The sequence below is a fragment of the Scyliorhinus canicula genome, chromosome 20 (assembly GCF_902713615.1).
Source record: "Scyliorhinus canicula chromosome 20, sScyCan1.1, whole genome shotgun sequence".
In the NCBI taxonomy this organism is placed as follows: Eukaryota; Metazoa; Chordata; class Chondrichthyes; order Carcharhiniformes; family Scyliorhinidae; genus Scyliorhinus; species Scyliorhinus canicula.
Genome location: NC_052165.1, coordinates 34,450,773 through 34,465,096, shown reverse-complemented (window position 1 = coordinate 34,465,096; position 14,324 = coordinate 34,450,773). Strand labels below are relative to the sequence as shown.

The window sequence follows — 14,324 nt, the reverse complement described above, 5'->3', positions numbered from 1 at the left end:
GTTAACTGCCCGTTAGACGCAGAAAGTGACCAGGGGTTAGGCTGGCCGCGTGTCAGCAGCGCGACCAGGCCACCGGGACACACAGGTATCCCGTGGCAGGCGGCTGCCGAGGTGTCGACTAACCTCCGTCTAACATGTCGTTTCTCTGCCCCCCACCACCCTTCTGTAGGTTAGCAAAATGTCTGCGAACAGAACGGCTATGTTCAGCGCAGTGGTTGGGGCCGCTGCACTGCGGTTGGAGATGGAGCAGCGTCCACAGCCACAACCCGCAGTGGCTGCAGGGCCAGCTGCAGCAGCAGAGGGAAGGGCCGAGGAGTTGCCAATCGTCGAGCAGCATGGGGAGGAGGAGGAGGAAGAGGCGGCATTGATGGTGGAGCCAAGGTGCCAGAGGCGACGACCGAGGCCTAGGGTGTACCGTGCCCGGATCTCATTCCAGACAATGCCGGACATCACCTGCAGGAGGAGACTCCGGTTGAGCAGAGAGACGGTGACACATATCTGCCAACTCGTGTCGCACCTCGCCCCACGTGGAACGGGAGGAGGACACGTGATACCGGTTGCCGTCAAGGTGACGGTTGTACTGAACTCTTATCCAACCGGCTCCTTCCAGTCTCCGAGCGGGGACCTCTCCGGGATCTCCCAGGATGTGACCGACGCCCTCTATGCCATCACCGACCGCGACATCACCTTTCCCGAGGACCAAGCAAGTCAAGATTCACGAGCTCGTGGATTTGCCAATGTAGCCGGGATACCGATGGTGCAGGGTGTAATTGATTGTGTTCACGTCCCCATGCGCCCGCCTGCAGGCAACAGGGAGGTGTTCACAAACAGGAAGGGGACATACTCCATGTACATCCAGGTGGTATGCGACCCCCACATGAGGATCATGCACGTGTGCGCAAGGTTCCCTGGGAGTGTGCATGATGCGTACATTCTTGCGCAGTCGTACATCCCTGCAATGTTGAGGGACGGCCCCCCGGCTGAGGGGCTGGTTGCTGGACGACAGGGGTTATCCGCTGAGGTTGTGGCTGATGACGCCCATACGGAGGCCTCAGACCAACGCGGAGACCCTTTACAACGAGGTCCATGCAGCAACCAGGGGTGTGGTAGAGGCCCCCCCCCCCTCCCCCGCTCTGGGTACACTGCTCCAGTTCTACATCACCCTTACCACTGGGTCCAGACGGTATGGCACGACATTGATGGCTGTGTCAGCGGGTGTGATCAGTGCCATGTGGAATGATGACAGCCCGCTTTGCGATGAGCTGTGAGCTCAGAAACGTTAGCCAAAGTCTGACTCATGGCAATAGCTGAACCATCCATCTAGGTAGTCGCTGAGTTCGTTAGGGACACTCCATCAAGTGCCCGCATGGGCTAGCTGTGGGAGGGGGTGGGGGGGGAAGGGACTGCACACCCGGCAGCGAAGTTTCACCGCTCGTCAACCCCAGCAACACTCGGTCACCATCACGATCCCCGTGGCAACGGAAAAATCACACGATCTTACAAGTTAGGTGCAACAGTGAGTTTAATGGTTAACACTATGTACAGATGCCCTAGCCCCTACAACTAATCTGTGCCCTTCACCCGTGCCAACTTACTCAGTGTCTCTCTTCGTTGCCTTACGGGCCCTACCACTACTTCTAAGTGGATCCCCAGATGATACAGCAGGAGTGGAGGCGATCTGCTGAGAATCACCCCCTGCAACATGTCTCCCCGTCGGCACTCGTTTCCTGGGGTGACTCGGCCTTGCTGGGCCAGGCTGCTCCGCGGGCATTTCAGATGACGTGGTGCCACCCTGCTCTGCCCGCTGCCCACCCGATGTACCAGGAATGGGACTGGGGAGGCCGAGCGTTCCGGGACATACCGTGATGGAGTTAATGGGACGGGCCCCGGAACCTCCTCCTCCCTCGGGGAGCCCCGTAGCCCCCGGGCCTCACTGTGGGACAGAGATGCAAGCGGGGAGGTGCCCCGTCGCGCCACCGACACCTGGCGCTGCCAGTCCTGGAGGCCTGCAATGGTCTCCACCAGGATCCGAAGGTTCACAGAGATGGAGTCCAGGGAGTGAGACATTCCCGCCAGGGACTGTGCGACCTCAACCTGAGAGTGCGCGACGCCATCCAGCACATGTGTCAGGTGGTTGATGCTCTCCGCGACTGACTGCTGGGACTGTGCCATCGACTGCTGGGACTGGGCCATGACGTGCTGAGACTGGGCCATGACCTGCTGAGACTCGGCCAAGACCCGTAGCGCGCCGGCAATGTCATGCTGGCTCTGGCGCATTGCTGCCTGTGAGAGGGTAGCCCTGTCCAGGGCCGAGGATGATGCATGCAAATGAAGCCCAACGCCTTGCAGAACCTGACCCATAGCCGAAACCGTTTCACCCATTGCCTTGACCGCGGATGCCACCCGTGCGGTGTCGGCCTGGGTGGCTGCCATGAGCGGCACCACTCCCTGCTCCTGGACGCAGTTTGACTCCTCTAACTGCGTCTGCAGCTGCTGGAAGACAGCCCTCATCCCGTCATTGTGTCCCTGGGTTTGAAAATGCATCAGCTGGGCAGCACGGTGGTGCAGTGGTTAGCACTGCTGCCTCACGTCGCTGAGGTCCCAGATTCGATCCTGGCTCTGGGTCACTGTCCGTGTGGAGTTTGCACACTCTCCCCGTGTTTGCGTGGGTTTCGCCCCCACAACCCAAAAGATGTGTAGGTTAGGTGGATTGGCCACGCTAAATTGCCCCTTAATTGGAAAACATTAATTGGGTAATCTAAATTTAAAAAAAAAAGAAAATGCATCAGCTGTGCGGGTGGGTCGAGTAAATCCAGGAACCCGAGAAACGTTTGGGAGCCAGCTGAATGCTGGACCTGGGCTGCCCTCCACCAGTCCGGGCCCTCGGCTGCTCCGACCTCCACCTGCTGTACCGACCCAGGAGCCTCATCACTTAATTGGCCAACCGAGGTGAGTGTCTCTGGGATGGTGTATGGTGTGCGAGATAGCAGTGCCGCAAACTCTAGGTCCTCGTCCATTATTATCTCCGCAGTGTCATCGTCCCAGTCATATGTGGCCGCAGGGCGTACGCGGCCCATGTACTCTTCTCCCTCAATGGAGTCTGCTGAGTGTGTCGCCGTGTGTGCGTCCTGCTGGACGGTCCCGGGTTGGGAGGATGGCACTCCTGACTGACCTCCTGCCAACCTCTGGCGTGCGGCCCTGGGTGCTGTGGTGGTGGCGGATGTCCGGCTGGGTGTGGCAGCAGACGGCCCTGAATGTTCGGCAGCACGCCCTAGGGAACAGAATAAGACAGGGTTATTTAGACACGCTTGGCCGGGCGTTGGATGGTCTAGTGGGCTGAGTGTGAGGGGAGAGAGGATGGGGGGTCCAGTGGGCTGAGTGTGGGAGAGAGGATGGGCTGGGGGGGGGGGGGGGGGGTTGTCATGCAGGGTTGTCTCATTTGGTTCTGCACCACCAACCTCGCATTGTGCGACCTCTCGGGTGCCAGATCCCTCAGCAAGGTCCAGTGCTCTCTGCTCAAAGGCGGTCAGGGGGTGCATTATGGGAGAACCCCCTCCGGTCTTGTTGCGCTCCTGGTTGTTGTGCACAGTCTTGTCCTGTTGTGGGGGCATAGATAGATCATTACAATTCGGCAGGTATCAGCAGGCCGTTCAGATATTGGCACAGGTTGGGGGAAAAGCTGCAGCTAAACCATGGCATCTCTCCAGGGGGTCGCAGCGCTCATGTGGGTCTGTGACAACTTTGTTAACCACCCTCCACTCACTCTCGCCCCCCCTTCCCCCTCATGCCCGAGGAGGGGGAGGTGGGTGATGAGGGACTTTGGGGCGGGGGGGGGGGGGGGGGGGGGGGTTGTTGTGACCCGGGGGCACCCTCTCGGCATTTACCCTGGCAGCCCTGGTGAGGTCATGGAGCTTCTTTCGGCACTGCTCCCCAGACCGAGGGGTCTGCCCCACAGCACTCACTGCCGTGCCCACCTCACGCCAGGACCGTCGCACAACACTGGCAGAGCGGCGATGCCCTCTTCTAGGGCAGATGATGCCCCTCCGCTGCTCCGCCGCATCGAGGAGGGTCTCCAGGTCACTCTCTCCGAACCTCGGGGCGGCCCTCCGTGGCTCCGTCATCCTCTCCATCTGCTGATCTCGTCGCCCGCGCCTTTTTACGACGCGAACCGGCATCAGACCGCCGTCATTCGGGCGTCGTACGCTTATGGCGTCATCGCCCACGTGTTTCCCGCGGCCTCGCTCCTAGCCCATTTCTGGGGCCAGGATCGCTCTGGAACGGGGCCGTGGGGAGCCGTCGTGAAACTCGGCCGAGTTCACGACGGCGTTCCCGATTTTTCGCGGGTGCGGAGAATTCCGCCCTAAGTGCCCTGTGCTCCTGTCCTGATGTGTGAGAGTTCCCATTATCTCCAGCAGGAACCTGAGGCCTCCTGTGGGAACGTGCAGTGGGCAAATTGGTTGCCACGTTTTCTAAGCGACAACAGTGACTACATTTCAACAGTACTCCTCCAATGGCTGCAGGATACATTGGGATTTCATGAGGGCATGAAAGGCGCTATAATTCTGGAATGATTCCAGTAAATTTTTTGTTCCTTCTGCAGGGCCTCCATATCCTTTCTACCATCTGGAGACCAGAAATGTGCATGGTACTCCAAATGTGGTCTCGCCAAGGTTCGATAGAAGTTGAACAAACTTCCTCTGCGTTTCAGCTTAGAATATACATACCAACTGGATAACTATGCTTTGTCCACAGAGTTACTTTTGTTCCTGCTTGAAATGGCCCTTCAAGGGAAAAGGAGAAATATAGGCATTGCTTTTTGGTGTCATGTGATCTTTTGTGTGCAATCTTATGTTTGTTGTTACTTGTTGAACAATCCCTCAATGCTGCCTTTCCTGGGGCAGCACGGTGGTGCAGTGGGTTAGCCCTGCCGCCTCACGGCACCGAGGTCCCAGGTTCGATCCCGGCTCTGTCCGTGTGGAGTTTGCACATTCTCCCTGTGGTTTTGCCCCCACAACCCAAAGATGTGCAGGCTAGGTGGATTGGCCACGCTAAATTGCCCCTCAATTGGAAACAAAATTAATTGGGTAATCTAAATTTATTTTTTAAAAGTGCTGCCATGCCTCACCAAATTGTACAGATTTAATTGCGAAAGAGAAAGGAAAGAATTTGCATTCATTTAGCACCGTTCATGCCCTCAGGATGTCCCTTCGTGCCCTACAGCCATTGAAGTACCTTGAAACATAGTGACTGTTGTAGGTTAGAAAACATAGCAACTAATTTGCACACAGCAATCTCCCTCAGGAGGCCTCAGGCGTCGGCAGGAAGTAATGGGAGTTCCCACTGGAATTTTAGTCTATCCATGTAGTTGAGGGATCTCACTGCTCAAACTTCCATTAAGTCCTTTGATGGTATTTGCTTTGTAGGATTGATGAGGAAACCTCAAGTAAATGCTTAGCAGCTGCCACATCTCCTCGGACCAGCTTAATGCGATTGCCTTCACCCAGATTTTTTTGCCTCTCCACCTCTCTTGATGACAAGAAACATCCTGCGTTATGGTTGCATGGATGTAGACAGTGATCCTGTTCAACGCACAAATGGCTGTTCCTCTTGGCTGTGATAGGGAGCCTCCCGTGGCAAGCCCAATCTTGTCTGTAACCGCGATTCGGACACACACACTTCCAGCAAGACTCACTGGAGAGTGATGAGGAATGAGGGCCCTATTTAAGGAAATTGGGAATAGAACCAGAGGCAACACAAGGGGAACGTTTTTAACACAGCGAGTTGTCATGATCTGGGAAGCACTGGCGAAAGGGCATTGGGAGTGAATGCAAGGGTAACGTTCAAAAGGGAATGGGAGAACAAATTGCAGGGATTACAGGGAAAGAGTGGGGAGAACCATTAATTCAATGGTTTCATCCTGTGATTCAATTTGACCTTTTCCATGGTCTGACCACGGGATGAAGTGGGAAGGATACAAAAAGAAAATCTTGCATTAATATCAGACCCTTCATGTCCAAGGGATATATCAAAATGTTTCTTAGCCGATGAAGTACTTTTTGAATGACGACACTGCCAGTAGGATCATCCGGTCCCCCCGCAGGGGACCCTCGGCAACAGAATTCCCGGCGGCAAGACGGTCAAGCCGCGCAACTTGCCATAGACTTCGACAGGAAGATCCTACCAGCAGCCAATGGCAAGCTGGCTCCATTGCCAGAAAACACACCACAGGGAGGGGGGGGGGGGGGGGGGGGGGGCTGGTGTTACGTAGACATTGATAACTGTCAATTTAAGCACAGCATTGAATGAAAAATATTGGTGAACGAAAGCTCGAAAATGGGCTGGACTATATGGGCGCGATTCTCTGCTCACCCACGCCGGGTGGGAGAATCGCGGAAGGGCCAGGCGCCTCTTTTCACGCCCCACTGGCGCACCCCACGATTCTCCCACCCCCCCGCTCGGAAGAATCACCGCTCGCCGTTTTTCACGGCGACCGGCGATTCTCCAACCCGGATGGGCCGAGCGGCCTGCCGTTCGCGGCCGTTTCACGACGGCGGCAACCACACCTGGTCGCTGCCGTCGTGAACATGGGCGCCAAAGGCCCGTTTGTGGCTTGTGGGGGGCAGAGAGGGGAGTGCCGTGCTCGAGAGGGGACTGGCCCGCGATCGGTGCCCACCGATTGTCGGGCCAGCGTCTCAACGGGACGCACTCTTTCCCCTCCGCCGCCCCGCAAGATCAAGCCGCCCCGTCTTGCGGGGCAGCGGAGGGGAAGACAGCCACCGCGCATGCGCGGGTTTGAGCCGTCAGCCGTCGTGACGTCAGCCGCGCATGCGCGGGTTGGAGCCGGCCAACCTGCGCATGCGCGGCTGACATCACATAGGCGCCGCCGTCATGTCATTCTCGATACGCCGCCTTGACGCAAACGTCAAGAGACTAACGGAGCGCCGCTCCTAGCCCCCTGGGTGGGGGTGAATACGGTGAGAGGAGTGGCCTCTGAGGCCATCGTGAAACTCAGCCGAGTTCACGACGGCCTTCCCGATTTTTCCCGGGAGCGGAGAATTCCACCCTATGTTTTTCAGTGTTGTGAGGGAGGCCAAACAGAAATGGTCTGTTCCTGCTCACCCCAGCCCGTGCCATTGCGGTTTGTCAAATCAAGCTGCCATTGGCCATCAGCATGAAGGCTGCCAATTAGGGATGTTAAGGGGGCTTTGCTTTCCTTCCATTTAAAAAAATATATATTTTTATTCTCCTCCTTTTTCACATCTTCTCCTAAGGTTACACCCAACAATAAATAACAATCAGTAACGAATGTAATGCCAATCCCCATATCAATAACAACGATCCCGTCCTCCCACCAAACCCCCAAACATTGGCCCGCATGTTAACATAACAAACAGCAAAAAGGATCACCCATAGTCACCATTACCACATACAGTTCCTCTCCCCCCCAATCCTCCCAGCCTCCCCACCTAATGTTCAATGAAATCCAATTCTCGAAAGTGCATAATAAATAGCCACCATGAATTGTAGCACCCCTCCATCCTTCCCCTCAGTTCAAATTTGACCTTCTCAAGAGTCAAGAATTCCAGCAGGTCCCCTCGCCACGCCAGGGCACAGGGTGGAGAGACTGCTCTCCACCCTAACAGGATCCGCCTTCGGGTGACCAATGAGGCGAAGGTTACAACATCTGCATCCGTTGCTTTGCTTCAATAATGCTAAAAGAATCTTCCTCATCCATCGAGGAGGTTATGTAATGTCTCACCTGAAAGACAGCACTTTCATTTTTGTGTATGTCCCCATTTGGGATTTTTAATTGGAAGTAATCTATAGTGCACGCTTCAAACAGCAGGGCAGGAGACTGAGCCTCACATGAACATCTCACCTATCAGAGCACCTCCGACAATGCGGCACTCCTTAAATGCTGCAGTGAAATACCAGCCGATACGTTCAAGCCTGGAGTGTGACCAACCCTACATCTTTCTGACTTCAATAAAGGAAAAGACTGCCAATGCTAAGGCAAGGCTGGGATCATGGAAAGTGTACTGCACAGAAAGAGGCCACTTGGCCCATCATGCCGAAAAATGAGTCACCCAGCGTAATCTCACTTTCCAGCATTTGATCCTCAGCCCTGCAGGTTACGGCACTTGAGGTGCATATCCCACCACCTTTTAATTGAGTTGAGGGTTTCTGCCTCTATTACCCTTTCAGGCAGTGGGTTCCAGACCCCCACAACCCTATGGGTGAAAATATCTGTCCTCATCTCCCCTGCAACCTTTCTACCAATCAATTTAAATCTATGGCCTCTAGACTCTCACCTCCCTGCTAAGGTAAATAGACCTTTACCATCAACTCTATTCAGCCCCTCACAATTTGGCACATCTCAACCAAATCTCCCAGCAGCCAGGAAGCACTTAGGCCAATTGTAGTGTCTCCAACCGTGCTCCTGATTAGCTAACTCAGCACGGATTCAATACCAACCGACAAAATAAATTGTCTGTCAACTTGAGAAGGAAAAATATGAAAGGTTATAGAACAGTACAGAACAAGCCCTTCGGCCCTCGATGTTGCGCTGAGCATTGTCCGCAACCAAGATCAAGCTATCCCACTCCCTGTCATTCTGCTGTGCTCCATGTGCCTATCCAATAACCACTTGAAAGTTTCTAAAGTGTCCGACTCCACTATCGCAGCAGGCCGTCCATTCCACACCCTAACCACTCTCGGAGTAAAGAACCTACCTCGGACATCCCTCCTATATCTCCCACCCTGAAGTTATGGGTAAAGAGTGAGGAAGTTGGATTGATTGGATAGTTCTTTGAGAGAAGCAGCATTTGGGCTGAATGGGCATCTTCAATGCTCTGTGTTTCCATGAGTGAGTCTTGTGTTTTGAGTCTCTGCCGCTCAGATGATTAACCTGACGGTTTCATGTTATTTTGGTATTATCTGTAGGGAGGATGCAAATGAGTTAGAAGGAGTTGAGAAAAGGTTTACCAGACGAACACCTGGAAAGAGCAAGTTGTCTTATAAGGGAAGGTTGGATAGGCTAGGATTGTAACCGCTGGATCTTTGAAAGATTCAGAGGTGACCTGGTTGAAACATATAAGATCCTGAGGAAGTCTTGACAGGGTGGATGTGGAGAAGATATTTTGTCTTGTGGAAGAATCTAGAATACGGGTCACTGTTTAAAAATAAAACATAGATTTGGTGTGAGGTGCTCCGGAGAGTGAACGCCTCCACCTCGTGCGCAAGGTCGGGGCTGATACAGCTGAAGGTGGTATACAGAGCACACCTCACGAGGGCAAGGATGTGCCGATTCTTTGAAGGAGTAGAAGATGTGTGTGAACGTTGTTTGTGGGGGGGCGCGCTAAACATGTTCAGACGTTTTGGTCCTGTCCAAAGTTAGAGGATTGCTGGAAGGAGGTTTTTAGGGTAATTTCCAAAGTGGTGCACTTCAAATTGGACCTGGGCCCCCAGGAGGCCCTATTCGGGATGTCGGACCAGCCAGGGTTAGAAACGGGCGCGTAGGCAGATGTTGTAGCCTTCGCCTCCTTGATCGCCCGAAGGTGGATCCTGATAGGTTGGAGACCAACCTCTCCACCCTGTGCCCTGGCGTGGCGGGGGACCTGTTGGAATTCTGGACTCTTGAGAAGGTTAAGTTTGAACTGAGGGGAAGCTCGGAGGGGTTCTACAATTCATGGGCATTATTCATTATGCACTTTCAATAACTGGATAACATCGAACATTAGTTGGGCGTGTGGGTGGGAGGGTTGGTGGAAGGGGGCTGTGTGTGTTAATGGTGACTATGGGTGATCCTTTTTGTCATTTGTTTGTGTGAACATGCGGGCTAATGTTTGGGGTTTGGTGGGAGGATGGGATCGTTGTTATTGATATGGGGATTGACATATTTGTTACTGATTATTGTTTATTGTTGGTGGGTGTAAATTTGAGAGAAAATGTGAAAAAGGAGGAGAATAAAAAATATTTTTAAAAAAAGATAAAACAGAGATGAAGAGAATATTTTTCTCTCAGAGGGACGTGAGTCTCAGAACTCTTCCTCAAAATGCAGTGGAGCAGAATCTTTGAATATTTCTAAGGCTGAGCTCGATAGATTTTTGAAAAGTAACATTAATAGTAACATTATGGTGGGGCAGGCAATAAACAAAGAAATAACTGATGCATGTAGAAATGGTGCGGCAGTTATCATGGGGGATTTTAATCTACATGTCGATTGGTTTAACCAGGTCGCTCAAGGCAGCCTTGAGGAGGAGTTTATAGAATCCTGATTGTTTCCTAGAACAGTATGTAATGGAACCTACGAGGGAACAAGCGGTCCTAGATCTGGTCCTGTGTAATGAGACAGGATTGATTAATGATCTCATAGTTATTGATCCACTTGGAATGAGCGATCACAATATGGTGGAATTTAAAATACAGATGGAGGGTGAGAAGGTAAAATCAAACACTAGTGCTTTGTGCTTAAACAAAGGAGAATACAATGGGATGAGAGAAAAGCTAGCTAAGGTAGACTGGGAGCAAAGACTTTATGGTGAAACAGTTGAGGAACAGTGGAGAACCTTCCAAGCGATTTTTCATAGTGCTCAACAAACGTATATACCAACAAAAAGGAAGGACGGCAGAAAGAGGGAAAATTGACCGTGGATATCGAAGGAAATAAGGGAGAATATCAAATTGAAGGAAAAAACGTACAAAGTGGCAAAGATTAGTGGGAGACTAGAGGACTGGGAAATCTTTAGGGGGCCACAGAAAGCCACTAAAAAAGCTATAAAGAAGAGTAAGATAGATTATGAGAGTAAACTTGCTCAGAATATAAAAACAGATAGTAACGGTTTCTACAAATATATAAAACAAAAAAGAGTGGCTAAGGTAAACATTGGTCCTTTAGTGGATGAGATGGGAGATTTAATAATGGGAGATGAGGAAATGGCTGAGGAACTGAACAGGTTTTTGGGTCGGTCTTCACAGTGGAAGACACAAATAACATGCCAGTGACTGATAGAAATGAGGCTATGACAGGTGAGGACCTTGAGATGATTGTTATCACTAAGGGGGTAGTGATGGGCAAGCTAATGGGGTTAAAGGTAGACAAGTCTCCTGGCCCTGATGGAATGCATACCAGAGTGCTAAAAGCGATGGCTAGGGAAATTGCAACTGCACTGGTGATAATTTACCAAAATTCACTAGACTCTGGAGTGGTCCCGGCGGATTGGAAATTAGCAAACGTGACACCACTGTTTCAAAAAGGAGGTAGGCAGAAAGTGGGTAATTATAGGCCAGTGAGCTTAACTTCGGTAGTAGGGAAGATGCTGGAATCTATCATCAAAGAAGAAATAGCGAGGCATCTGGATGGAAATTGTCCCATTGGGCAGACGCAGCATGGGTTCACAAAGGGCAGGTCATGCCTAACTAATTTAGTAGAATTTTTTGAGGACATTACCAGAGCGGTAGATAGATAGAGAAAAGATAGAGAAATACAGCACAGAACAGGCCCTTCGGCCCACGATGTTGCGCCGAACTTTTGTCCTAGGTTAATCATAGAATTTTGGACAATTTGTCATGGCCAATCCACCCAACCTGCACATCTTTGGACTTTGGGATAATGGGGAGCCAATGGATGTGGCATATCTGGATTTCCAAAAAGCCTTTGATAAGGTGCCACACAAAAGGTTGCTGCATAAGATAAAGGTGCATGGCATTAAGGGCAAAGTAGTAGCATGGATAGAGGATTGGTTAATTAATAGAAAGCAAAGAGTGGGGATTAATGGGTGTTTCTCTGGTTGTCAATCAGTAGCTAGTGGTGTCCCTCAGGGATCAGTTTTGGGCCCACAATTGTTCACAATTTACATAGATGATTTGGAGTTGGGGGACCATGTGCAATGTGTCCAAGTTTGCAGACAACACTAAGATGAGTGGTAAAGCAAAAAGTGCAGAGGATACCGGAAGTCTGCAGAGGGATTTGGATAGATTAAGTGAATGGGTTAGGGTCTGGCAGATGGAATACAATGTTGACAAATGTGAGGTTATCCATTTTGGTAGGAATAACAGCAAAAGGGATTATTATTTAAATGATAAAATATTAAAACATGCTGCTGTGCAGAGAGACCTGGGTGTGCTCGTGCATGAGTCGCAAAAAGTTGGTTTACAGGTGCAACAGGTGATTAAGAAAGCAAATGGAATTTTGTCCTTCATTGCTAGAGAGATGGAGTTTAAGACTAGGGAGGTTATGTTGCAATTGTATAACGTGTTAGTGAGGCCACACCTGGAGTATTGTGTTCAGTTTTGGTCTCCTTACTTGAGAAAGGACATACTGGCACTGGAGGGTGTGGCGAGGAGATTCACTAGGTTAATCCCAGAGTTGAAGGGATTGGATTACGAGGAGAGGTTGAGTAGACTGGGATTGTACTCATTGGAATTTAGAGGATGAGGGGGGATCTTATAGAAACATATAAAATTATGAAGGGAATAGATAGGATAGATGCGGGCATGTTGTTTCCACTGGCGGGTGAAAGCAGAACTAGGGGGCATAGCCTCAAAATAAGGGGAAGTAGATTTAGGACTGAGTTTAGGAGGAACTTCTTCACCCAAAGGGTTGTGAATTTATGAAATTCCTTGCCCAGTGAAGCAGTAGAGGCTCCTTCATTAAATGTTTTTAAGATAAAGATAGATAGTTTTTTGAAGAATAAAGGGATTAAGGGTTATGGTGTTCGGGCCGGAAAGTGGAGTTGAGTCCACAAAAGATCGACCATGATCTCATTGAATGGCTGAGCAGGCTCGAGGGGCCATATGGCCTACTCCTGCTCCTAGTTCTTATGTTCTTAAAAGCAGGGGGGTGAAAGGTTATTGGAGACAGGCAGGAATGCGGGGTTGCGGTTAGAATCAGATCAGTGATGATCTTATTGAACAGTGGAGCAGGCTGGAGGGGCCTATTCCTGCTCCTAATTCATATGTTTATATGTTGTTTGTATGTCGTTAAGATTGCTCTGTTATTTAAACCTGGCACGATCTTCACTGGATCGCAATCGTTATACTTTGATTGGGATTTTCCGCCACTGATTTGCTGATTTCTCTGTACCCATGAGGGAGAGTGTTCCTTGTGTACATAAAGGATGGAGGGTTCCTTGTTTGAGTGCAAAGAGAGGGGTTCCCTGTGTTTATGGTCGTGGAGGTCCCTGTGTGTGTGGGAGATGTTCCCCCTGTCCGTGAGGGGCAGATTCCCTGGGAGGGAGGGGGGTCTATCTGTGGTGGGAGGAGTTTCCATGTCCATGTTCTTATATTTATTATGTTTAGACCAGGGCACCCTTTGAAAAAGGCTATTGCGATCGCTTGATCTCTTGTTGGTGGGGTGGGCTCATTCAAAATCCGCTCCGTCAGCATAACATGGTGGCATCCACCTCCAGGATTTTTAAAAACAAATATGTTGGGTAAAGCCAGCAGTGGAGTGCGCAAGCTACACACCGCTTTTGCTGCCTGAGTTGACACGTAGTCAAAACAAAATGGAAAATTCCGCCCTTTGTCTCCAGCTTTGGCTTGTGAATGACCAGGCTTCACTTACGGCAGCATTTAGCTTTCAATCCTCAATTTGCATGACTAATTCTCTTTTTTTACTTCTTCCTGGAATAGGAAGAAAATCTGGTTCTCAGGGGAAAGGCCGGGAACCACAGCAGATTGTCACAAGCATAAAGACAATCTGAGTCAGGCATGCCTTTCACCAGGAACTGGCAGGGCCGCAGCCCAACCTTTTTGCGCGTTTCGCGATCGTGAGGACACGGAGCCATGTTTCAACCAATGACACATGGGTGTTGCCACCCAAAAACGGTGAAGAAATGGTGAAACAAGACAGGGTTATTTATTGCAACCACCTCCTCTTGCTCCCTCTCCACCCCGCATGGATAGATAATCTTGGCAAGCTGCCCTGTTGAGGAGAGCTGCGAGAACAGGGATGGGTTACTCTCAAATATTACATGACGCAAATGAAATGTCTTTTATTGAAACATTTCACCATGTTAGTCATGTGTTTTTTTTTCATTTAGAGTACTCGAAAATGAATTTGAGTACACAAAATAAAACGCTTTACTGGTTCTCAGAGTCATCTACGCTTTTACTAAACAAAAAGAGGCCCTTCAGCCCATCATGTCTGCACCTATCTATTCTAATCCCATTTTCCAGCACTTTTTTCTTTAGCTTTGCATGCTATGGAGTTTCCAGTGCTCATCTAAATGCTTCTTTTAAAAAAAATTTAGAGTTCCCAATTCATTTTTTCCAATTAAGGGGCAATTTAGCATGGCCAATCCACCTATAGCCTGCACATCTTT

At 50.7% G+C, this 14,324-nt stretch overlaps 1 protein-coding gene across 1 annotated transcript in view; it reads right to left on the bottom strand.

The window, feature by feature from the left end:
• The window catches only part of rassf3 (Ras association domain family member 3), a 161,404-nt gene that overhangs the window by 101,840 nt on the left and 45,240 nt on the right, over positions 1 to 14,324 (bottom strand). The gene's annotated exons all lie outside the window — the stretch shown is intronic.